Source organism: Pleurodeles waltl, chromosome 7 (assembly GCF_031143425.1).
Source record: "Pleurodeles waltl isolate 20211129_DDA chromosome 7, aPleWal1.hap1.20221129, whole genome shotgun sequence".
NCBI classification, from domain to species: domain Eukaryota; kingdom Metazoa; phylum Chordata; class Amphibia; order Caudata; family Salamandridae; genus Pleurodeles; species Pleurodeles waltl.
The window spans coordinates 1,277,730,977-1,277,758,406 of NC_090446.1; the positions used below are offsets into that span (position 1 = coordinate 1,277,730,977).

Here is a 27,430-nt window from a genome sequence, read left to right on the forward strand (position 1 = left end):
ATGCGGGCATCCAATACTAGCTCCTATTCCCAGCCAGGATGAGAGTAATTCTGGAGGGCCACACAACTTTCCTTCAAACACCGGAAGAGACCTGGGAGTGGCTGGCGGTGCACATGGCGGGCGGCGACCCCGGTGCCCTGTCGGGACCATCGCCCCGGCAGGAACACAGAAGAGTGAGGAGGCAGCAGAACAGATCCCGCAAAAGAACAAGGCCAACTCCAGCACAAAAGGAGGTAGAAGGACAGGCTGCCTTGGAGGCGGTGGCGTCGCTGAAACAGGCGAACTCGGTTGAAGAGGTCAGTGGAGGTGAATCAGATTGTCGATCCCACTCCGTGGACTCAGACTCCCACCATTCTGACGAGGCTCCAAGAGTGACTCCCCGAACAGCGGATGATTTGTGATGAGATTCAACGGAGGGCACCGGCTCCTCATCTGGGGCTTTTGTTTGACTCTGGGACGACAGCAGCCACGGTCCCATGCCCAGATTCTCGCACACTGTTTATTGAATGGCAAGAACTCTATACGAGTAAACGTTACTGTTCTGTTTGTTTTGTATATGCTGGACAACCGCCTGTTGCGGTATTGCCCTGGGAAGTGGGTGTTGGGGATTGTTGTTTCCTTCTTTTAGAATGCGCAGGAGCTTAATTATTTTATAACTAACATTGTTTGCGGTACCTATTGGACACGATGTGGTGCTGAGGAATGACCATCACCGGGGGAGGTGGCCGCCAACTACCAAACTGGTTTCCATCTAGCGATGGACTACAAGCTAATAACGTGGAATATCCGGGGGATGGGGTCGCCTGTTAAACGCCACAAGATCTTCCCATACTTAACGAGAAGGGGGGTACATATAGCAATGCTCCAGGAAACGCAACTCACCGTTGGGGAGGTAGACAAGATAAGGTGCAGATGAAGGGGGCAGCTTTTTGCCACCACGCACTCAGCATTTGCAAGGAGCACCCTGGTTTGGGTGAGGGCTGGAGTCGCATTCGAGCCCCCCTCTATAGACTTGGATCATGACGGCAGATACGTTATAATGGAGGGCAGACTGCAAGGTAGACTCATAGTGCTGAGCTGTGTATATGCCCCTAACCAGGAGCAGACCCCCTTTTGGCAGACCTTCCCCGGATGCCTGGCCAGGTACTCGAGTGGGCGGTTTCTGATTGGGGGGACTTTAACTGCGTACTAGACACTGAGATCGATCACTTCCTCCCCCCCTTGCCTGAGGCAACAGCACAGAAGATGGCAAAATATCTAAATAACTGGACGATGCACTGGGGGTTAGAGGACGTCTGTCGGGTCCAGCACCCCGTGATAGGGATTGCTCCTTTTATTCAGGGCTACACCAGCTACACACAAGAATAGATCGGGTGCTGTGCACTGGCTACCTCTCCAACAAAATAGTATGTTCCGAATACCTACGCCGTACTTTATCAGACCACAGCCCGTTGCTTATCAGCTGACGGGGTGCGGGAGCGAGAGCACCTACTCCGAGTGAAGGAAACCAACTGGAAAAGGAACTACATGATAGGGGGGTTGAACAGGGCGCAGATCCGATGGCGCAGCACAGACTCCTTCAAACAAGGCGATTGTTTAATCAAACGCTGGAAAGGCTACGTTGCCATGATTACCGGCAGCATATGAAGTCCATACAAGAGAAAGAGGGTAGATCGGGCAGGCTGTTGGCTTGGTTGGTGCGGATGGAGGGGGGTGCACTCCGATCACGAGTGTACGGGGGATGGATGGGGAGCACGTCTATGACCCGTCTGAGATAAATGACACTTTAAATCCTACTACACATCCCTATATAGACAACCTGAGGAGGATATGCCGCAGTCGCTGGGCCACAACCTACGGTGCCTCCCACTGGTCACCCTGCAACCAGAGGACCGGGACCCTCTGGGGGAGCCGCTCACTCTGGAAGAGGTGAAAACCGCTATTAGTTAGCCGTGGGCAAAACACCAGGCTCAGATGGACTCCCCATGGAGTTCTACAAGACATATGAGGATCTCCTAGCTCCCACACTGGTTGATCTCTACACCGAGGCTTACGATGCAGGTACTTTACCTGAGACTCTGCAGGAAGCATTGGTGGTTCCTCTGCCCAAGACCAGGTCACGAGAACCATCAGTGACTGATTTCAGGCCCCTATCCATGCTGAACTTCAGCTTCAAAATCATTAGCAAAGCCCTGGCTAATAGGCTACTACACCATGTCCCTCACCTCATTCGTGAGGACCAGAATGGTTTTATACCTGAGCTTAATACCTCTCTGAACCTGAGACGGCTCTTTACACTCCTACGTCTGCTACACGAGGAGCGACACCCCGTGCTGTGCTTTTCTCAGTGGACCTCGAGAAAGCACTTGATTCATTAAGGTGGGATTATCTGCGGGCAGTGATGACCCGAATGGAGCTGAGTGAGAACTGGATACGATGGGCTGAGCTTTTGTACTATCTCCCAGTGGTGAGAGTGTGGGTGGGCGGGGTGGTGTCGGCCACTTATCCAATTATCCATGGCACCAGACAGGGTTGCCCTCTTTCACCTTTGTTGTTCTTACTGGCTATTGAGCCCCTGGCAGCACAGTTCTGAGTGGAGGGGCGTGGTAGAGGGGTGCCGTGGGGTCGCGTGGAACACATTATATCGCTTTATGCAGGTGACCTACTGATTTACCTGCGGGATGGTGTATCGGGGATTCCTTGGGCACTCTCTCTGCTTGAGGGATTCAGTGACTCATCTGGTCTCCGGGTGAACAGGAAAAGACATACATTTTCCCACTGAGGGCACGGAGCGTCCCTCCTCTTGTCCTGTTGATATTCCTTGGTACCCCTGTACTTTCAAATACTTGGGCATACAGGTCTTCCATGATCCACGTGATCTCTGCGATGGGAACCTTAGTACAGCACTCCGATCCCTACGATCCTGCGTGGCGTTTTGGCGCTCCCTTAATCTTTCAATGATGGCCCGAGTGGCATTGTCTAAAATGATTGTTACCCCGCCTACTATACTACTTTGCCAACCTTCCAGTGACTATACCGGCGACATGGTTTAGGGACCTGAACGCGCTCCTTAGGGGTCTCCTGTGGGATGGGGGTCTCCAACGGACATCCCTCTCCATCCTTCGCCGACCCACATTGGAGGGCGGATTGGCAGTTCCAGATTTTGAATTATATTGTCATGACAACTCCAGTGGGTGGCTAGATGGCTGTCAGGGACGCACCAGCTGGACCTTACCGTACCCCATAGTGCGATACACCCATAACTCCTCCAGGCAGCCCTGCTCGGCGCCAGGGGTGTCCTGCCTAAGCAGACCATTATGCTGACGGCGGCCCGCTCCTGTTGGAGAAGATGTCTGAAGCGCCCTGTAACAACAGTGTCTTACTCCCCTGGGGTACCAGTGACTGGAATACCATTGGGGACGCCGGGCCGCACCTTGATGCAAAGTCAGATGAGAGCTTGGACCCAGGCGGGCCTGGAAATCCCATAATGGGCCCGCATTTAGCAGCCTGAAGGCAGGACATGTCGGTGTGGGCCCAGGCCGAATTACAGGCGCTGCTGAGGGAGGAGGCCCGGGGAGTTCGGTCACAACCCATAGCCCCACTGTGGACCGAGATATTGGAAGACTGGGAGATTCAGAGACGAGAACCAGGAGGGTTGCAGGAGTCTGGGGAGGATGTGGCACCACTGGAGAGGGACCGGGGTGACGCTTAAGGGGGTAATAGAGGAGTGGGGGAACACGGATATTTACAGTACACACACCCGAGAGATCTCACTACTCTCCTACATGAGGGTGGGAGCCTAGGGCCGACTAGACCGACACCAATGTATGTGACTCGATCATATGACCAACTTGAGGATGAAGCTGAGTCCCGCCAGGACTAGATCACACTACTACATTAGAATGGGGGTCGGGCGGACCCCAAGTATGACTCTCCCGGATGGATGACCTAGATTCACATGCTTAACTCAGTCCCACCGTGCCACTACCTAACACTCCAGCGCACTGTTTATATGTTTTCTTTACTGTTTTTTGATTGTTGACTAAGTTTATAGTTTGTATGGTAATACCTGAGATGATATGGAAAGCCAAATGACCGTACTGGAAAACAGACAGTGGGACCAAGCAAGGATATGATGATGTAGGGTACACATTGCTTGATTGTATAAAGTCCGGAAGAATATCGAAATTATTAAGTTACTGTATATCATCCAATTATAATGTATAAATTCGGATTGCCGTCCTGCACTGAGGGACACACTCATGTACCAACTGTTATTCAACTACAGAAAATACCAATATACAAAGTAAAAAAAAAAAAAGATGGCTGGAGACAAAGGCCCCCGGCAGTCACACTCTGGGTTTGGAACATGCTAGAATGGGCAACAGCTGAGGATTTTCATCGTAGGACTCCATGTAAGGACCACAAGGTTGCAGAAGACCTGGAAACATGGGCAGTAACTCACTGTGTTCAGTGAATTGAATTGGGAGGGAGTAAGCAAACCAACACCTACATCACAGAGGGAGGAAAGAGATTAGAAGGTCTCCCATGACAGGGAGCTAACAACCGGGAAGGAGTACCATCTATGGGCATACTCAATGGAGTATCCACGAATAATGGAAGGAATGCAAATGGTATAGGATGTTAACGACCATTATATTAAAATGTGCACATCATCCTATGGGCAGGGAACACCACTACTAGAAGAGTCTGTAATGCAAAGGTATATTGTTAGGATGGGAGCAGCTCTTTAACATAGTCATGATTGTTGTTTGTAGCAAACTGAGCTATTGTTGGAGGAATGTGTATGCACAATGAAAATAAATAAAGAATTTTGCTAAAAACAAAAAAATACTGTCAGAACACTCATTTTCTTTTCTTGCACCAATTCCCTTTGCACCACTGTTCCGCCAGTGATTACAGGCAGGAGTATTGATTACATATAGCATATTATACCGCTAGTCAAGTGGAGAACATGAATGTTACCTAGTTATCCTGGCAGAAATTGTTAATTACATTAGGTCACCCTTGTATATACACTTGTTAAATCATGTATTTTTAACTCTGTGAAAGTGCACAGTATGAGATCAACCATCTCATTAAAGCTGGTCAGTATTTGTGTCAATTGTGCTCACTGTATTTAAAATTGTGACAGTCTCTATCTTTCAACACACCCACCAGCTTGATGTTTTGGACACTTGGCTTGCTGTGAGCTAACAAAAAGCTGCCTAAATAGGATTACATTTTCTAGTCTTTGGCCCATTGATTTTTATCCTCAATGAAGCAAAGGGGGTGTCAGGATTCAAGCAACATGGTAGTCAATCTCTTTGAACTGTTAAATCCTCTATCCTGGACAGTTTTTCTTAGCTTTCAGCACAGCAATGTTTCCTAAATAGTATCAGTTTGCCTCCATGGTCTATAGGCAACCAAGTGGGAGAGTCACTTGCCTAAAGTTCTGTACACAGTCTGAAATTAGACACTCTGCGGGGTGGACTAGCTTTCCCACATGATAATGCTCTATGCGTCATTTATTGCCCAGACTTTCACATCTTATCAACATGGCTTGACCAGACTTCAAGATGAAAAACAATGAACAAATAATATGATCCCAGTGTTGCACAGAATTTTCTGGAAATCTCAGTATTCAGTTTCAAATGTATTTCCATCCTACCTTTTGGGCCATGTTGTGAAATTATTGTCGGCATAAGATTTTCTTAAATCCTTTCCAGGGTTTATCTTCCTTTCAGACTATTCAGTTCTTCCTGCTACTTCCGAAATGAAGGCAGAATACTTAAAAGAGGCTTTCAATACGAGTATGGATGGAGAGCAAGAAGTAAAATAATTCTTCAGATTTGTAATCACAAAATGCCTGTTTGGCATGTTACATATAAATTCATGCCAGTAGCATGGTCCTTTAGCTGAGTTATCTTTGACCTCCAGTTGATATGAGAGTGGGCAGGGTCCATTTGCTCCATCCAAACGTGTTTCAATCCACAAAGTTGCCTTTAGTTCTTGTAATGTCAAGCCCTGTCCCTCTTGCAGGTGAGTAAAACAATTAAAAACATCCTCTTGATGCCTCATGACATTTAGGGCCAGATGTAAGAAGTTTTTTGCGTTCGCAAATGGTCTGATTCGCAGAATCAGGCTATTTGCAAACGCAAAAAGGCATTTTCAAATGTACAAAGCTCAAATTGCAATTTGGTAACTTATTATTGAATCGTAATTTGAAATTGTGAATCAGTATTTAGAAGGGGCGTGTTTAGGACGTCCCTTCCAAAAAACGATTTGCATTGGTATGTATGACTGTTTTTCAACCGAAAGCAGTCCTCAAGGACCCCTCTCCCTTTAAGAATGGTTGATAAATATGCTTTAAGAAGAGGCAGTGGTCCAAGAGACCACTGTCTACTCTTAAAAAACGGAAACGTAAAAGTTTAATTTTTTTTTGTTTTTTAAACGCATCCTGTTTTACTTTATGAAAAATGTGTTGGGTTTAAAAAAAAGATTGCTTTATTTAAAGGCAATCACAGGCAAGGTGGTCTGCTGACCCCAGGAAGCCACCATCCCTGTGAAGGCAGGAATTTGTAGTGGATCACAAATTGTGACTTACCTCTAATATTCATGAGGTAGGTCTGTTTGCAACCATTTATGAATCACTAATGAATCTCAAAAGAGTTTCATACATTAGGAATACCGATTTCCTAATTGCAAGTCACAAGAAATCGCAATTAGGTAATCGCTATTCCTAACCTCCACACATCTGGGGCCATATGTACAAACACATTTTCCCATTGACACAGAATGGGAAAAACCCTTTGCTACATCTGGCCCCTGGCCCTTAATTTCTTAAAGTCAAAGCCAGAAAACCTAGTGTTTGAGCTAAACCTTGCTCAACTGAAACAGGGTCACCACTTTACTATTGCTTTCTTGTACACAAACTTATAGGGAGCAGCTGCAAAGCTCTAAGTTAACTGCCCATATTAAAGCTGGTGCTGTCTGTTCAGAGCCAGTGCATTTCTGACCAATTATATCCTTTCAATTTCCATGCTTACCCCACCACTAACTATGGTGCTGTTTGCTCCAAGTGCACTAAAACTGTCTTCTTAGATACATACGAACACATGACCATCCTTGTTACATTGTTCACCCATCAATTCATCTAGATGAAATAAAATAATAACCTTAAATTTTGGATTTTGAACTGCATGTGCCATTTCCCTGGTCATGAACACGCTCCAACAATTGCAGCAGATACTTCACAGTGATACAATTTTCTATAAACCAATCAGGGTTCATCGGTTCATGAGACTCAGCAGAATACACTATCTCATTATTTTGCAGCCTTGAAAGTATTATTAAACTCAATCCCCAACATTGTGCACAGCGCAAACCTGAAGAGTTTTGGTCAACGTGGGTTGGGATATGTAAAGTTGTAGGATAGTTAACGGTCATATAAATGATTTCCATTTAGATTCACTGTTTGTAAATACCTAATGGTTCTACGTTTGCTGTGTTCCTAAATATTTTGTGAGAGCAACTATGCAAGCTCACCCTCTCCACCCCCTTTGATGTAGCTTTTTGATGAACAAGTTGCTTCAGTTATGGCCCTAGTAGTATATTGTTGTCCTTTTCTTCTGCACACTAGAAAGATTTGATATCAGCAACATTAGAACACTTGTTCCATCAACTTCACAATGGAGAGCACTATTGTTACCGTTCTTCTCTGCTTCGTGTGGCGCTCATTTAAAATCTTAAAGCCATTTCTGCTGCAGGACTTCTTTTTGTTTTGTCAAACTCCCTTTTCTTTCTGAAGGACGTCTTCTGACTTTCCTTTAAGTGACAGCTGCACTACGCTCACGCCGGTCCTTTTTTGGACTTTGCTCACCGATGTGGCCCACACATAGGGCCTGATTCTAACTTTGGAGGACGGTGTTAAACCGTCCCAAAAGTGGCGGATATACCACCTACCGTATTACGAGTCCATTATATCCTATGGAACTCGTAATATGGTAGGTGGTATATCCGCCACTTTTGGGACGGTTTAACACCGTCCTCCAAAGTTAGAATCAGGCCCATAGTGTGGTGTCCGCTATTGCCGCCGCTTGCTCTCTCTATAGCACAGAAGAAGGAGCGGTCCTCAAGAGCAGAACCTTTATTTACAAAATAAAGGAAACCAATTACTAAAGTGTGACACTCGTGAACAAGCAAAACAACAGCAACGTAGAGTAAAGTTGATCACAGTTCAGAAACCTGCGTCCCAAGAACATAGACAGATTATGACGTTCCAGCTAGTTTTGTGCACAGTTTTGTTCTCCTTCATTCAGTCATGCTAAAATAAGCCATATCCCTTTGGAGCATGCAAGCAAACAGTGTCGTCCATCTGCTGTCAATAGGGCAAGCTAGTAGGCATGTCTACTTTTTATTGGCTAATTTACCATCTTAGATTATTCCGGATTAATAAATGAGTAGTATTCATTTCCATACCTTCATTATTTGCATATGCAGTCAAAATGGATTCCGTTATTACAGCGTCACTTGCCTCTCCTGGCTGCAGAATAGTTTACCTTTGTTAATGCTCCAGTGCCCATAATACCACAGTAGCATTATTTTATATGAAATGTGTAGAGTGCTGTGGCATATCTGTGGCAAGAGTGCTGCCGGATACAAGTACCAGGGGCGCCACAGCATCTAGGTCCCAGAGTGCTGCATAGTACAACTAGCTAGCATGCTCTAGTGCAGTGGTTCCCAACTTTTTGACTTCTTTGGACCCCCCACTTTATCAATACTGGAACCCAGGGACCCCCGTGGAATCATTTTTGGAATCCGGGGACCCCCACTGAGTTATTACCGAAAGTTGGGGACCTAATCTGTTAATATTATTTCATTTTCTAAGCAGTCACAGACCCCCTGAGGAGGCTTCGCGGACACCCGGGGGCCCCCAGGCCACAGGCTGGGAACCAGTGCTCTAGTGTATTGCTGCAATATAAGGGCCTCATTCACAAAGGTAAACACACTTTTGTGTAAGTTTACTCCCTTCCTGTATTCACAAACTACGATTCCATTGCAGCTTTACAACTGCGTAGACTCCGCAGTCAGGGCAGAGAGATTGCATATAAAAAGATAGGCTTGTCCCTGTAATCTAACCTTGTCCTATCTGGAGTTCCCTCTCCTGACTGCGGAGTCTCCAAGGTCGTAAAGTTACTACTAAATTGTAATTATCTGTAGAAGAGTAAATTTACACAAAAGTGTACATTTACTTTTGTGAAACAGGCCCTAAATGTCCTAGAATGCCCGAGTAGAAAGGAGCCCATATGTCACGGGAAACATGCCCTCAGTGCTGTGCAAACATGTGCCTAGAATGCTGCGGCATACGTGCCAGAGTCTCAGGCAACATATGCCCAGTGTACCACAGTATAAATTCAACGTAAATGCCAGCTATAGCACAAATGTGTTCACAGTCTTAAATGAGACTGAAAGTGCCTCGGTTACATCTGTCCAGCATGCGGCAGACTGCATGTGCCCAAAATGCCACAGCATATATGTACCCTGAATACTATGGAATAATTGTTCCCCAAAGCGCTCACAGCGCTGCGTTGGAAGGCATGCCTAGGATGCTTCGGTGTAAAGTAGTGCGTAGCGATAGGACATTAATACTGCCAAGAACATCTAAGCCACAGGATACATTTTGCTGAGCAAATTTACAAATGTTGGCAATAAGATGGCAATCCCTGTGTAAAAAGCTTGTCCTCCGATAGGAGCACCACCAATTCAGCCGAATCCAGGACACCTGCAATATCAATTTGGCCTAGTACTTCATGACACCAGTTTCGCTCCCCCTAGCAGGCGTTAGTTGCAGTATTAGGTTTGTGAAGCAGATGACAACTGGTCGTAGTCACAAAAAATACATTTTGCGTAGGCAGTTTCCCATACCCATGAAATGCCTCTTAGAATTGCTTGCCCTGTCGACTGAGGAGGACTCAAGCAGACTTTGAAGCAACGTAAATGCGGGCGTATGTTGGCCTTTTTAAGCGCACGCTGCATTAACATGTTCCTATAGATCTAAATATATTCGGGGTGCTGGAGCAAGTAGCCAGGGGTGCAGCAGCCACAAAACTGTGCTGAGATCACCAGAGCGCAAACGTACAGACTGTGGCAGCATACACGTGCAACGGGGGCAGAGTGCAAAGTGCCCTGCGTGCTGCAGGCTGCAAGTACCCACTGTGGTGTAATTTAATATGAGTGCAACACAATGATTGTGCCCAATGGCTGCACTATACTTGTGGCTACGGTGCCCAGACGGTGCTAGCATGACAGAGCGTGATGTACCTCACTACGTGTGCCCAGCTAAAGCAACCATGTCTAAATGGCTCGAGCATACATGTGCCCAGTGTATCACAGCAAGCATGAGGCCAGTGTGCTGTAGCATTCTTGTCGCTAGTGTTTACTGCAGGATCCTTTCCACTTGTGTAAGCACCTTTTTTTGCGAGTACCACGGTGTAAACTAGTCTAGATTAGAGTAAAGCGGTATGAATACCCCAAGGACCTGCAGCATATATGCGCCCTGAGTGAGGGCTCGTAAATTCGTCCAGCTGATGACGGTTGCAGTATACTTCCCAGGCGACACTGTGACATTTCACCCAGCCAGTAATACCGCAATGTAAATGTTGCCCAGTCAGTGACGTCAGCGGTATAAATTCAGTCAGCCAATGGCAGCAGTAAAAAATAAGTCCAGTTAATATTGGCGGCAATATAATTATTACACAGCCAGAATACATATTTCTAAGCCAGTGACGGCAGCATTATACATTTTGGTCAGTTGCTGATTTTAATCCGGCCGACAGTAGTTGTAAAATACATCTGACCGTTAGACTTCCATAATATAACATTTTGTACAGCACGTGGGGGCTTGCTGTATAACTTTGTCTCAGCAAGTGACACCCAGAATCTGACCAATCAATGCATTCTGCCTAGCAGGTGATTTTTACAGCATAAACGTTTGGCAAGCACCCGATAGCCACAGTATAAATTCTTACAAGCCCATAATGGCCGTCTTGCATATTTTGTCCAGCAGATGAAAATTGTAGCATAAAGATTGTGCAAGCACATAACAGCACTTACGTGATGTCTGCAGTGTAGATTTTCTCGGTAGAGGATGGCTGCAGGACCAGGACTGCCCATCTGTTACCCACTACAGTATACATTTAGTCCAGAAGATGAAGGCAGCAGTGTCTGCTTTGGCTGGCAGATCACAACCACTGCAGATGACAACCGTAGTATACATCCTGGCAAGCACGTATCTGGTATCTACATTTGAGCTAACAGCTGCAGTGTGCACTAACATGTAGCACAGCAGCACGTACATGATTGCTAAAACAGACAGTTGGCAAACACATCCATGTGATGGCAGCAGTGTACATTTTGTGCAACAATCGATTACAGCGGCATTTATAGCTTTTGCCAGCAGATGGCAGCTGCAGTATAACATTTTAGAAAACAGATAATAGCGATTTTACTTAGCACATAAGTGCAACAGAATGCATCCTGCACAGGCTTTCTCCCTCCGCCGCTATCTTACCTTAGAATCGTGGTAGGCAGGCACACCAAGGAGGCGGCAAGAGAGCAAGGGAAACAGACGGTGACCAACAGGCTGTGATCAGACTGTGGCTGTATCATTGCCTCTGTGTACTTTCAACGTCCCACAACATTGTGAAAATGTAAACACTCGTTAGAGATCTACTGCCTGCGATTAATGTGTTTATGGTCTTAACTTCTATTCTCTATCCCATCTGGTCTCCATAAGGTTCAACATAAAGTTCGAGGTTCGTTCTGGGCTCCATAAGATTCAACATGTGGCTGCTAAACTGCTTGTTAATTAGCTCTGAAAAGAACACATTAAACTTGCCTTAGTGTTCCTGCACTGGCTTCGTGTCTACCGAAGGATTCCCATTTGAACAGACTCAGCTACCTGAGACACATATTCTAACCTTATATCGTCTTAACCAGTCTTTGGTCTGTTAACACTGTGCTATGAGAATCTGCATTATGGTAAGGTTCGAGAGAATCGCATTCTTTATGGAAAGTGCAGACATATTGCATTTGGTTGGTCTGTCGCAAACATCTAGGATCATAATTCCTTCATGGAATGCCTGCAGTTTGACTGTTTTTGATTATCTTTCGAGAAGGCCAGGCCTCTCAATATCATGGGCCTTGGATTAGTGGCTGGGGTTATCCACTAGAAAAGCTGAATCGACTATCCAGTCTTGTCCTGCCTTTAAGATAGTTTTGTGCGATAGGGTGGTTTATATTCAGCAGACAAACCAGTAAGTCGGAGCCTGAGATGACTAAACACACTGAGATTTGTAGGCTTGGAGTGCCATGCCACTATGGGTAACTTAAAGTGCCTTTAGAAATGTATTGCTAATAAAAAATACTGTCATGTGCCAACTCATTAATAGGAACTAACCTCATTCTCAAAAACTGATTTAATGCATGAAGGAACTGAAAAATCAAGGAAAACACAAAGTAAAGAATGTTCATAGTGCCAACATAAATGGGTGAGAAATAAAGCACAGTGACTCTCACCAGCTCTGGGTTGGTCATTGGAAATTACATTCTGCCCACTGCATGTTTACTAATCAATGCACGTGGTTGAGTGCAGTTTTTGAATCTTGAACATATACAATTATATATTTATGTAATGCCAGTGAAATTAAATGTGAATTTCAGACATATATTAAAATCTTACATACAAGTAAACCACATTTGTACTTTATTGTTTACATGGCTTTTCTAAGTTTCCCTTATTCACATACTATCGGCTACAACCCACTGGTGGGTGAGGATCAAGGTAAGCTTTGTGTATCAAATTAACCAAAATAAAAAAGGCAAAAACAAAAGATACCAATTTTAACTATGGCTCACAAAGACTATACTGTTGTGTGCCTTTCCACTAAATGTCCTGCAGACTTCAAACTCATCCCCATCTGCCACCTGAAGCCTGAGTGGTTTGGGCTCACCTCTGGGGGTGAGAGACTATGGTCTTCTGCTGCTCCCTTCAACATTTGTTCCACTGTGTGGACCGCCATCCCCTACCCTTGAAATTTCTTATTCCTGTCGTCTTCTGATACCACCAACTTAATACCCCAGTAAGAACTTCTGCCCACTGCCCCAACCCCCTTCCCCAATAACCAATATCCAAGAAACAACTTTGTATCACCACCCTTCAACCTGATTGTTATCATTGAGTCCTTCTGAGGTACCTTCTCCCCTTGAAGTCTTCTCCTCCTTCCCCAGGTCACCAGGACCACTGTGCCAGGCTGCACATACTTCCTCATTCACCAACTGCGATCTCCACTCTGGCATGCCGGTGTGTGTCTGGTACTTGCATTTTTTCCACTTCAGGCAGGATGTCACTTTTGGCTCTTTCACTCTCGCCCTATGTGGGGGAGAGCCCCTTCCAGCTTCAGCGAACTGAAGTCTAAAAATGCTTTAATACTGATGATTCCCTCATCAGTCTGGGGTGCATCCCTATTTAGACCCAGGATCATCAAGCTTCTTCCATTGTCTTTACATAATACTTAAAATGCTTGCAGGTGAAATTGAGTCTAAAAGGGTGCACTGACTAGCAAGATGGGTAATGTTTGTGTAAGAAGTATGTAAACTTATCAAAAACGTCTTCTCTGCTTCACTGTCAACGCAGTTAAGTTGCAGTAGAACCAGAGCTTAGGTCCATGATACAACAGAAAATCCATAGTTCAAGTGAGGGATATGATTCCCTCCTTTTCTTCAAAGAAGTGAACCTGCGTAAGTATATCTGGAGATGCTTTTGGCTAGGGTCCCAGTCTGGGCAAGGCATATAGGAAGGGTCACTGGGCAATTTCATATCAGGTTTAGGAGCCCCCCGCACAAATGCTTGATTTCCAAGCTTTCTAGTCCCCTGACAAGGCCCCTTATTTGAATCTTGTTACACCTCTTGCGGTTCTCAATATCTTCCTGCTTAAGCAGCACTTCATTATAGTTTTCCTGTAGTTCTGAGACCCTGGTTCCAATGTGGTGTATTTCCTTAAATATCTCGTCTAGTGTGATTTCCATATCATTGACTCCTGCACCCAGTTCATCCACATCATGTTGGATTTCTCAAAGATATTGTCCCCTGTACTGTGCTAACAAGTTTTCATTTCCTTAGGAAAGTGTTCTAGATAGTGTTAAGAAAGTGCTGTAGAGATACATGACAGCTGGAGTGTTGTGCTCCTATTCTCTCTCTGTTAAGGATCCTGTGGATCCAGGTGAGTTAGCCTTCTTTTCTCCTTTACTTCCTTTGGGGACCTGCATTTCTTTAATTGTGCTATGTCTTCGCCCTCCGTTAGATGCCATATTTGAGTCTGCTAGTCTTCCTCATAGAACTGTTGCACTCTGTTGCCAAGAAAGCGGACTCCTCAGTCAGGCCGGCGAGGCCGCTTATGATGAATGGCTAGGATTCGCCCTGAAACAAACGTATCATCTGTCCTCCCCCCTCCTTATCAGCCCCTCAGCTGAGGACTTTCATGTCTCTTCTGGGTACCTCTCTTCACTTCAAGACGATTGTGAGTGCCCCGTGCTGGTGGGGCTTGATCAGTTTATGGTGACCAGTTATCGGAGCTGCATCAAGCTTTCATCATGGCCCTATCAATGATCGCAGGAAGAGGGCCCTGCCCCCCCCCCCAACAGTATAGCCACAAGTTCTATGTGCAGCAAAGATTATGTCCACCAAATAATTTATCTGTCAGCCAGAGAGAGGGCCGTTTCAGGTGCCAACTGTGAGAGGGCTAGAGTAATCTATTAGACTGATTAGAAGGTGGTTGGCAACCTTCTTTTCAACAGCAGAATTTTACTTGTGTGCTCTTGTTGCCCTTATTCTGGTAGTCCTTACACCACCATTTAAGCTGCATCAAAAGTCTCTTGACTATTGGGTCATTATAGTGGGGCCAGTCACACCCTACCTCCAGTGAGAGCATCTAAGGCATCCACTTTCACCTGCTGGAAATGGCATTTCTTTGCATGGCCACAGGCAAGCGCTCATCCTGGGCCTATATTGAAACCAGTATGCTTGCGGCCAATTTCCCGGTCTCAAGGGTGCAGCCTCCAAACTCTCTGCTGTGAATGAAGACCCTCTGTGGCGCTACCACCCCTGGTCCTTGTGAAACGTGCATCGGCTCCCACTGTGTCTGTCTCAGCAAAGCCTTTATGGCTCTGCCTTCTGCTGTGGATGGCATGCTGTGACTCAGTCACTGCTGCTATCCTCTGCAGCTACCACACTTGGTCCAGGTGACAGGCCCTGTGGATTTCACCCCTATTCCTCCTGTGCACCAGTGCATCTGCCCGAAGATGGCAGCGGCAGACCCATGGCGAGCTTAAGAAAGATATCTCGGTGATCGATCTCAGCCCCCAATTCAGCTCTACGGCATCACAGGCAGAAGGGATCACCAGCTTGGCACTCGGCCCCAGTGTTCTCTGGGGCCATCCTAAAAGGGCAATTCTAGACTGATTCGGTGGGGAAAAAGCGGTCTCCCTGAATAACGTCCACTCCATTTCTTTGTGGGCTGGGCCCCCATTACTTTACTTTAACCTTTGCTTTTTCAATGAAAAAATACATATTTTGAGGGGGGCTTTACAATAGCAGCTAACCTCACACAGGAATTATTGTACTTTTTGCAGAACTGATGGAGGAAGATGTAGAATTTTGATGTTACGTTGGGAGGTGATGGTCATTTGGTGAAGTCATCAACAGTGGGATCTGGGGAGCTACATTCAACTGCAAATTTTCCCAAATAACTACAACTGTGCATTGGTATCACGGCATCCATGACATTCTTTCTCAACTAATACAATATCATAGTAAGGACTGGAAAAAGGAGAGTTGAGGCTATAAGTAATGATGTAATTAGTAAATAATTTGAATATTTTACCAAACCATATGGGTAGCTGCAGTGACATTACGCATCCTTTTACACCCAATGCCATCAAAGGAAGTAACATCACACAGCATTGTCCCTAGGCGATAGCCCAGGGTGCATTTTGTAATTAGCTTATATTAATAGGCTATGGTTGCAGCATTCACCTCACGTGACTAGCAGAAGCTAAATACATGCTTCCTTTTAAAAATGAGTATTCCAATTTGTAACATCACAGAAACTGCAAGTTGGCCCACAGGAGCTGCAAGCGGCAGCACAAAAAGTATTTCATTCTACTAAGCTCATCTCTCTCTGAACGTTCTTTTTGCTTTCTAGGCACGTTGTGCTGTTTCTCCCAGTTTTACAATTTTAATCCAGGCCTCCAAATAGCAGATTGCAAAGAAAACAATCTAGAATGGATTAGCTACTCACTCATAAATAAGGGAAACATGAGTGCACTTGTCTTCCTGTATCCCTGTTCCATTACCTGACCAGATTTATATAGTTGTCCAAAAGTTCCTATTACTGATTGTAAAGGTAATATTAAAAGAAGAACTGAGGAAGCAATAGGTGTGGATGTTTTGTTTATATATGTAAGTGAAGGTGCTTTTTCACTGATTTGTAAATGTGTGTGTGGTTGCATAGGTTGGTTAGTAGTTGAATATGAGAATGTATGAATGGATCGGTGAATGCTAGTTAACTGAATGAAATGCATGGGTGGCTGAATGTATGAGGATGTTGATGTGAGCAAGTGCAGGGATGTACACCCAGCCACACCAAAGCATTCATCCTCCAATCTGTTTATCCAACCTGTCACACACATATATCCCTCAATCAACCCAAACATGCATCCATCCTTCTATGCATGTATACTTCACACCAGCCATTAAAACCCCCATTTATTCACACTTTCGTGTGTTAGTCTTGTCAACTATGTATATCCATTGAGAGTCGGGCATACAGGCATACTATGCTCATATACCCACAGTCATGCATTATCCATTGACTTGTGCAAGTGTACCTGTTTGCATGTAAATGTGACTGTATGTCTTTTTCTTTTTGTATTTGTCCTTCTGTGAGTTGTGCTGGTATGTAAACAAGTGCATGTGTGCGAGTTGGTGTGTGTGCCTGAGTGCTGGTAGGTTTATTCTTATGTTTCCGTGGGGGGCTCCTTGTGCATGTGTGCCTGTATATCTCTATCTCTTATATAGGTTAAGTTTTGTGTGGGTGACTGTAAGTGGTTTGTTCTACTTTTGCATGTGAATATGTTTGTGCATTGATGAGAATCTGAATGTTGGGTGATATGTGTGTGTGCTTGAAGTTATGTTTTATGTGTGCATTTTTACCAATATTTGTGTTAATCGGTAGTATATATATATATATATATATATATATATATATATATATATATATATATCCTCTTTTCATGAAACTATCCGTTCAATGGGGCCCTGCAAGACGTAAGGAAGCTAGAAGTATGATCAGGACTGCCTCTCTTCATCTTGTTGTGGTTGGTTAGCTTTGTATACTCCGTAACACTTAGACCCGGATTACGAGTGACCCAGTAGTTTATGCGATAGTTATCAAACTTGTTAAAATCCAATACAATACATCCAATTATTGATTAGAATATAACAGGTGCCATGAATACCTCCTGTTGAAAGTTTAGCCTTCACAAATTGTGCATAACAAGTGCATTTTTATGCTTTTTGCACCATGTCCCAGTATTACGAAGCACTTTACCCCATTACATTTTGGGAAGATTGACCTGAAAATTTATCCAGGATCTGCACACTCTACCACATCCCTCACCTGATATGATTATTTATAAATCATAATCTCGGCCCCTGAGCATTTATGGGTTTCAGCAGAAGTCTGAAGTCTCCAGCCCTCTTGTAATTATGGCCTATGCTGGTTTCTGATTGCACAGTGGTTTATAAAGCTCATGCCTACCTGATGAAATCCAAAGCAGCTGGGGTTCAGAATGCAGTATTTTTAATTTAATGTTTGGGGGGAGAGAACATTTCAAAGTAATGTACATAACTACCATCTGACACTGTATCAAATGATTAGTCAGATATGACTCATTCAATCCTGGTGTTGTTTTTAAGGTCCAGCCTGCGAGAGCATGCAGTACCATATGCATTTCCCTTGCAAGACTCTGTTGTGAACAAAAAGAGCTTGGAGCCCACTCATTGTTTGCCATTTGTTAGCTTGCCTGGCACTCTTCTTTACTGCCTTGTAATTTGTCACTGCAGGCCGAGCATCATTTCAGTTCCTGTCTGTGGAGCGGGGACCAAGCACTGATTGATACGACTTATTCAGTGTCTGTCCACTGCTACTGACATGACTGAGGTACTATTTTGTTCTTTTTTCAATTCTAACGCCATGCAAACAGAAGGTGTGTGACTGGCAAAAATGTGCCCAGCAGGACAAACAAAATTGTAAACTTTTATTTTCTATAGTTCAATTTTTTTATGTCGTCAGGTCTTCTTTTCTCACTTAGCACCATGTTTTGTTTTGATTTGCTCATGGATACTGTTCTCAAAAGATTAGGATTATCTTGTTCTAAATATTGCAAATCAACATTATTTCTTTCTTATGTGTATTTTCCGAAATTATGCTTTAACACATATTCGTGCAGTACACCCCAATCCACCCTACTCCAATCCAAATAGTTCTACTCCAATCTACACCAGTTGATCTCACCTCACCCCCCACCAATCCACTCCACTCAATACAATCCTCCCCACTACAAACCACTCCCCCAATCCAATGCAATCCATCACCCTCTAGTACTCCCAATCCACCCCACTCCAATCCACAACAATCTGCCCCACTCCATTCCAAAACAATCTGCCCACTCCAATCTGGCACAGTCCAATCCAGAACAATTGTCCCCACTCCTATCTGCCCACTCGAATCGAAAACAATCTGCCCCACTCCAATTTTCCCCAGGACAACCCACTCCAATCTGCCCCACTTCAATCCAAATGAATCTGCCCCACTCAAATCCAAAACGTTCTGCCCCACTCCAATGTAAAACAATCAGCCCCACTCCAATCCAAAACAATCTGTCCCACTTCAATCCAAATCAATCAGCCCCACTCCAACCCAAATCAATCAGCCCTACTCGAATCTGCGCCACTCCAACCCAAAACAATCTGCCCCACTCCAATCTACCCCACTCCAGTCAGGCCCACTCCGATCCGCCCCACTCCAATCGAAAACAATCTGCACCACTCCAGTCCAAAACAGTCTGCCCCACTCCAATCTAAAAGAATCTGCCTCACTTCAATCTGCCCCACTCAAATCTATACCACCTCACCCCAATCCAATCCACCTACTGCATACCATTTCACCCCACTCCAATCCAATGCACCCCACACCAATCCAATCCTCTCAATCCATTCCACCATAAGACCACCGTACTCAAATCCAAAACAATCTGACTCAGTCCAATCTGCCCTACTCCAATCCAAAACAATCTGCCCCAATCCAAAAGAGTCTGCCCCACTCCAATCTGTCCCACTCAAATCCAAAACAACCTGCCCTACTCCACAATCTGCCCCACTCCATTCTAAAACAATCTCTCCTATTCCAGTCCAAAACAATCTTCCCCACTCCAGTCTAATCCACTCTAATCCAAAACAATTGGCCTCTCTCTGATATGCCTTCTCCAGTCTGGCCCACTCCAATCAAAAACAAACTACCCACTCAAATCTGCCCCATGTCAATCTGCCTCATGTAAATATGCCCCAAGACAATCTTCCCCACGCCAATCTGCACCATTCCAATCCACCCCATGCCAATCCACCCCACACCAATCCACACAGGCCAATCCACCCCATGCCAATTCACCCACACCAATCCACCCCACATCAATCTGTGTCACTCCAAAACAATCTGCCCCACGCCAGTCTGCCACACTCCAATCCAAAACAATCTGCCCCACTCCAGTCCAACCCACCTCACCTTGATCTAATCCACCCAGTCCATCCCCATTCGCCACACTCCAAACCAATCCAATCCACCCAATCCAGGTCAATCCAATCCACCTCACATTACCCAAGTCCACCCCAATTCACCACAATCCACTCCACTCCAGTCCAAAGCAATCTAACACACTCCGCTCTGTCCCACTCCAGTATAAACTGCCCCACTCCAATATACCCCACTTCAATCCAAAACAATCTGCCCCACTTCACTCTTCCCCACTCCAATTCAAAGCAATCTCCCCACTCCAGTTCAAAACAATCTTCCCCACTCCAATCCAAAACAATCAACCCCACTCTAACCCACCCCACTCCAATCCAATTCACCCACTCCATCCTAGTTCACCCCACTCTAATCCATACGCACCTCAGTCCAATCCACCCCACACAATCCAATCCAATCTACCCAAAATCTGATCCACGCCACGCCACACCACTCCAATCCACCCCAGGCCAATGTGCCCTACTCCAATCCAATCCACCACAATCTACCCGCTCCAATCCAAAACAATCTGCCCCATTCTTATCCAAAACAATATGCCCCACTTCAATCTAAAATACTCCGCCCCACTCCCATCTGCCCCACTCCATACCAATTCACCCCACTCCAGTCCACCACAATCCACCCACACACCAATCAAATCCACCCCACCACAATCCACCCCACTCCAGTCCACCCCACTCCAGTCTAATCCACCCCACACCAATCCAACCCACTTCAGTCCAATCCACCCTGCTCCAATCCAACCTACCCCACCCCAACCCAAACCAATCCACCCACTCAAACCCATTCCACTCCATTCCATTCCAATCCACCCCATTCCAATCCACTTTAATTCACTCCACTTCAACTCAATCCAGTCCACCCTACTCCAAACCACCTTACTCCACCCCACTCCAATCCAATTACCCCACACCAATCTAATCCACCCCATATCAATCAAATTCACCCCACTCCACTCCAGTCTAATCCACCATAATCCAATGCACTCAAATCCAATCCACTCAACTCCTGTCTACTCTACTCGAATCCAATCCACCCCAATCCAAACCACCCCACTCCAATCCACCGCAACCCAATCCATCTCACCCCATTTCAATCCACTCCAATCCACCCCATCCAGTCCACCCTCTCCACCACTCCAATCCACCACACTCCACTCAATCCACCCCACTTTACCCCGAACCAATCCACTACATCAGCATACTCCAACCCACTCCACCTTAATTGACCCCACTCCACGCCACTCCACTCTATGACACTCTCTGCTACTGAACCACTGAAATCCACTCCCCTCTACTCAACTCTATGACATTCTACTCCCCATACTCCAGTCCACAACACTCTACTCCAACAAATCCACTCTACAGTACTCTACTCCTCCACTCTATGACACTAACTTTTAGCCATGCTGAACATCAGCCACACTAGTGTACAACATGGCAAAAGCACATTTCCATGACCATTAGCTCTCGGATAGGCAAGACCTATTGGATTTGCCAATGCTTGTTGAATTCTGGTAACTCTAGATCTGCCTTTCTGTTGTGAACTAAAAAAGTGTATGTTCCATAATGAAAACGTTATGAGGGATGGATGGTTGTATGACAGAATATCAAGCACAAAATCATTAGAGCACAAACACATTGTCAAAATATTAAAACAAAAATATACTTGTAATGTAAACTACAAAAATGCGGACAGCCAAAATAATGTGGTACAAAATGTTGTCATTATATTGGTATTTCTTTTTAATTGTAATTTACATAATTCGAATTTAAAATAAGTGCTTTTTAGATTAATAATGTTTCAAATTGTAGCAACATGTACTAACATAACTGCAATACAAAATCATTATAAAGTAAATTAATAAAAATTAACTGAAATATACTATTTTAACTACAAACACTGAGGACAATACATACATTGAGAGAGTAGGTAAGATTTACTATTCTAACTCTAACCTAACAAACACTGAGAAAATCCATATATTAGGTTGTCAGATCTACCCGCATACATAGGAAGAGGCAGAGTTACTATTTTAACCCCTTTCTAACAGATACTGGGGGAACTGCATACATTGGGAGCTCAGATTTAATATTCTTACTCCAGTCTAACAAACTTTGGGGATAGTGCCTTGGGGACAGTGCATACATTGGGAGCTCAGATTTACTAATCTAACTCCACCCTAGAAAACTTTGGAGAAAGTTCATACTCAGTGAGGGGTTGTTTTTACTGATCTAACTCCAGTCTAACACATATTGGGGAAAGTGCATACTTGGTGGTGGGGGGCAGATTTACTTGTCTTATTACAGTCTAACAGTCCCTGGAGAAATGTATACATTGGTCAGGGAATCATATTTATTATTACATGCCCAGTTGAACAAACATAGTGAAAAGTGCATAGATTAGAGGTGTCACATTTACTAATATAACTCCAGTACAACAAACATTTGTGAAAAATGCACATACTGGGTAGGAGAAGGGGGTGTAATGTTTACTATTCTATCTCCAGACTAACAAAACATCGAGGAAAGTGAATACATTGGGGGACTCAAATATACTACATCCAAATAATATTAACATATTTTAAAATGATTTCATAACTTTAAATAGAAACTTTATAAATTCTAAAGATATAAACATAAAAAGTTCTAAATTTGTTGAAAAATTAAGAAAAATATCAAAATAGCATTTTTCAATTTATAAAATAAATCAGATTTAAAATTCACATTATCGCTCAGCCCCCCACAGAACACAAACATAAAAGTAATGAAATATGGTGTATGTTAATATTTAAAAACAACACACTGCCCACCCATTCCCTAATATACCCCACATCAAAAATAAAAAGGAAAAAATAATAAAACAAGTAGCAATAAAAACGTTATTCATTATAAATTAAAAATAATAAACAATTAACAAACAATTAGATATACTTTAAAAACAACGCTACCCACCCAAACCTCAAAACACCCAATTATTAGTACAAATAAATACAATAGTAAATTGAAAGTATATCAGAAAATATTTTACTAATTAAAATTATTTGAACATATAGAAAAATAATTTACAAATAAAAGATTGCAAGGTTAATACATTAATAAATTATTCAAGTTCTACTATACTAGTAGCCCTGGCTTAATAAGAAAGGCTATTATCAGAGCTCTTACTCATTGAGATTGCTGCCACAATTTGTTGCCGCACTATACAGCACCAAAGGGACAAGTATATTTTTTACAGGGCAAGTAGATTTAAGAAGCGACCTGTCCCATAGACAAGTAGATATTTTATTGAATTCCACACCCCTGTTTCTGTTTAGATAGCATAAGCTCATGCGAAACATCGGAAGATATATCTAGCCAGACAAAAAAATTGTCTTCAGATTTGAGGCAGGACATGTGTTGTTTCCTCTCATGCACAGACTACAAAAATGCTATTACAAGTCAGTTTGGGCCTACCTGGAAATGCTACAATGTTTCCAAAAAATATAGAATGGGTATCTACCTAGCCAATCTGGTCCATTACTTTGGCGCAGTTCTGCTTTTGTGATGAGAAAAAGAAACTACCTATACCAGAAGCCAAACGAGGCATTTATTTTATGAACTACCTGCATCTTTCAAGGGGGCAAATAGAAATTAGGCAGGAACAGCAAAGAACAACAAGTTACCTTCCTTCATCTATGCTACGCAATAATTATTTTGTTATTCATGTAACCTGAAATCAAACAAACATCTTCAGATTATTTTTAGTGTAACTGTAGAGCTCCTTTTAAACCCTCCCCAAAGGGTGCACTGACAGACATTTTATCTCATTTTATATTCTGCATGCTATCAAGAAAAACTAGATTCCTTTCAATAAAATTTGCACAGCTGACATGCAATCTTAATTGCGAATGACCCGTATCCATATCTGGGGCAGAATATCGCTCCAGTCCATTCTGAGCAGCCTAGTGTTCCTGGCCAAGAATTATAACGTACGTGAATAGCAGTCTCCAAAACTGTTATGCCTGGATGTGGAGAGTCAGGCATCCGCAGAGCCCTGACCCCACCCGCCCTTCTCCTGCACAATACAGAGGTGCAGATGCTCTCCCCTCGCCTATGGCAGCCTCTCAGGTCCTGAACCGCCCCATGTCATAAATTGTAGTTGAAATGGGACTGGCACTAGCCCTGCATTCAGGAAAATATGGAGAATGGGGACCAGTAAAACCGGTCTGCAGGTTACTCCCCATTCCAGGCTCACTGTCTTGGAATGGACAGAGTTGGTGTGGGGATATTGCAGGAAAATGTGTTACTTGTAATGAGCCCCACAGATTGCTACAGAAACCACAACTCCTGGTACTCCAAAGTGCATACTATGCAGCCAAAATGTTGGCCATGCTTATTGCCTTCCTGCCAATTTAATATTGGTCTTAGCTGATCTGATGTGGGTTGGGGTTCGCTGAGGCGAAGGGTTACCTTCTAGCTCTACTCTGGGGTTGCTGACAAGCAACATGGGTTTACAGTTGCTGAGAGGGCTGTGACACACTTGCAAATTTCTGGGTATGCAGTTAGGTAATGAATTAATATCACAATGAAGAAGACATCACTTACTTTTTGTCATAACGTACATTGTATGCCGTATCAATCACATGCCAAATTATTATGCTCAGTTTAAAGTTGGTAAACGTTTCAGTTTCGCCTCATATTTTTCTGGATTAATAATATCATAAGTGAGCTACGGCCACTTTATAGCAAAGTGATCCAGTCGTCTTGTGTGTGGGAAGAATACCCTAGTGTGTATACTGTAACCTATTTGTTGCAAGGAATTGAGATTTCTAATCTCTTGGGTCTCCACAACCCACACGGCTCTGGTATTTCTTCTTCAGCAGTTCACCCCCTGCACACACTGACCACCAGACCATGAAGTTAGCAGTAACAGCGGTCCCGGTGCGCTCCAACCTTTAGTTTTCGGGACACTGTATTCAGATTTCTAGTTTTGAAAGAGTTGCCATCTATACATTTCCCGAGCTAAGTAAGAAATTGATATGTGGCAAAACTACAGATAACTAATGTATAAAAAGTAAATAAAAGAAATAAAAAATGTTTTTTTCACATTCCTTCACGATTATGTTAATGTGCTGTTTTTGTAAAATTGTTTTTTACCTTTCAAGTGAGGTTATAAGGGCATGACATCCCTTCTAGTGACTTCACTTCCGTTGGCGGCATTATGAATTGCAAATGATTATGATAAATTAAGACCCCCAGACTATTTTCCTTAGAACTCTTTCCCTGTTTAAACGTCACCTTGAAGCCTCATAGGTAGCACCGAACCTCAATCAATCAGAACCCACTCCACACACTGTAACGCACTCCTGCTCGGAGGAAGCCGATGCATTCATATTTCAAGGAACCCCAAACTTCCACACGACTCCCTTACAACAAACGCACCCACAAGAAGTTTTCACTTTCCTATGCAGCAGTACTCAAAACTCACCTCTTCAGAATTCTTTTGAATCCGCTCACGCGAGTCCGAAACCTCTTGAGGCGATTTTCTTCGCACGACTGCCCGCCGCGGTCATACACTTAACATTAATTATTTCACTTGAGACCCGAGACAACTCGACCACTGAAAGGTCCGAGCGGAAGACTCGCGCATGCGCGGATGAGTACAACAGTGAAAAGGCGAGCAGTACACATTTGCTCTGGTCGGAGGGCAATGAGGACACTAGATACAGGAGCATCTGCTGGCCGTGTTAGTTGTGTCATATAAGAAAACATTTTATGGTCGTAACGCTGGGGAGGGCTGTAAGAAGAGCCGGGCCAGTCTGGGAAGGGAAAAACAGGTGTGTGAGGGACTGAAAGAGCTGGGGCAGTGGGCACATTTTGAAAGCAGCTAGGCCTTTCGTTTTCAGAGCAAGCTAAAATTTCGTAGCCCTCAACTAGTTTATGTAAGCAGAGAGTCTTTCAGACCGTCGTGGTTTTTCGGCCAATCAGTGTCAGTCTTCCAATTCCAATGTTTCGTGGTATTAAGTGAAAATGTGAATGGCACTACATCAGACCGACGAATGAAGAGATTAAAGCTCCATATGTGTGATATATGTATATATTTTTTTCTCACTCATCCACCCCTCCCCCGGATCGCCTTAATTGTGTGGGCTAGTTGCCAGCTGTTCAATCACCCTAAACATAGAGATCTCAATACCTCGATTTCCGCCGTGGGTAGGTCGTCCCATTCTTGTATTTTTTTTTTCTTCTGCATTCTTGTTCGTTTAGCCTGGCATTTCTAATAAGAAAAGCCACGACTTACTCATACTTTTTAATTTAAGAAAAACAGTTCCCTTACATTTTTATTTTGTGAAAAGACAACAATCCCGCAAGGTTACTTCTGATAGTTTAAACGCTTCAGTTGAAGTGTCAGGCAGGGAGTCTCCTGTGCTCTGAAACTGAGGAAGGGACAGACAGCTAAACAAGCCTTCTTGCTAGGATTCCTTTTTGCCTGAAAGAAATGCAAATGTGCGCAGCTGGTTAATCTGCAAATGTAAAGGGTGCTTGGGAGGCTGTAATGGCTTTAATTGATGGAATCACTTGAAGCTCTGTCATGACAAAGATTTATTCTTTTTCAGTGGTAGTGCAAGGGAGTTACAGAATGAGTTGTGAAGTGTGTGCTTTTGAGGGATAATTATATGTCTAAAAAAATGCATTACATACAGTGTGGGTATTACTATAAAAACTATATTTTGGAAGCACCATTTTATATTAAACCTTTTTGCACATTTTGTAGCAGTCTATTTTATACTTTGTTTAATGCAAGTTTAAAATAATGACTTACATATTCACAGTGCTTTCTGTCACAGGCTGGGACCTCGTAGCACTAAAAATACACAGGTTACTATTCTCCACTGCACCACACAAGATACAGTTCTGCAGCTGTCTGGTTACACACACAGACGTTTGCAGTGCATTAACAGGGGTTTCATAATGTACTTTTCCCACTGTTTAGCTGAACCTTTTTTTCCCTTAATCTGCTCTTTATTTTATATGTATTTACCTGAAGTTGAAAACTAAAAAACTCACAGAATATTTTGTTTGTAGCCGCACCTTTGGCCCTGCCCCCACACTCCCTGACCCCACCCCCAGTGGGTGCAGCATCACAGTTTCCATATTTTTTTTAGTTCACTATCAGTGTGTTGTTGCAGCCAAATTAATTGTAGTGTTAACCTACTGTACTGGCTGCAACGGTGATGAAACCTTGGGCGTTTACTGAATACATCTGTGTACAAGGTAGAACAACTTGTGAGGAGTTACTACATTAGCATGCCATTATTTTTCCTCTGATGGTGGCAGAGCGTGAGGTGCTAGGGGATACTGAGGTCTTGTACAGTAATGTTCTCTGGAACTTAACCTGCTCTTGTCCATAGGATACCATACATTGCATCTTTCTGTCCATCACCGCCATCTGCACTTTGTGAGTCTACACCTTAAGGATTACATTGGATAGTCATTGCATAGACACAACAATCCCATTTGTGT

At 43.9% G+C, this 27,430-nt stretch overlaps 1 protein-coding gene across 1 annotated transcript in view; it reads right to left on the reverse strand.

Annotated features, from left to right (window-relative positions):
• Positions 1-25,523, reverse strand: part of ZBTB45 (zinc finger and BTB domain containing 45) — a 251,592-nt gene extending 226,069 nt beyond the window's left edge. The window contains exon 1 of the mRNA XM_069200487.1: positions 25,395-25,523. The gene's annotated coding sequence lies outside the window, so the exon portion shown is untranslated. The remainder of the gene's footprint in view (positions 1-25,394) is intronic.
• Between the last annotated feature and the right edge of the window lie 1,907 nt (positions 25,524-27,430).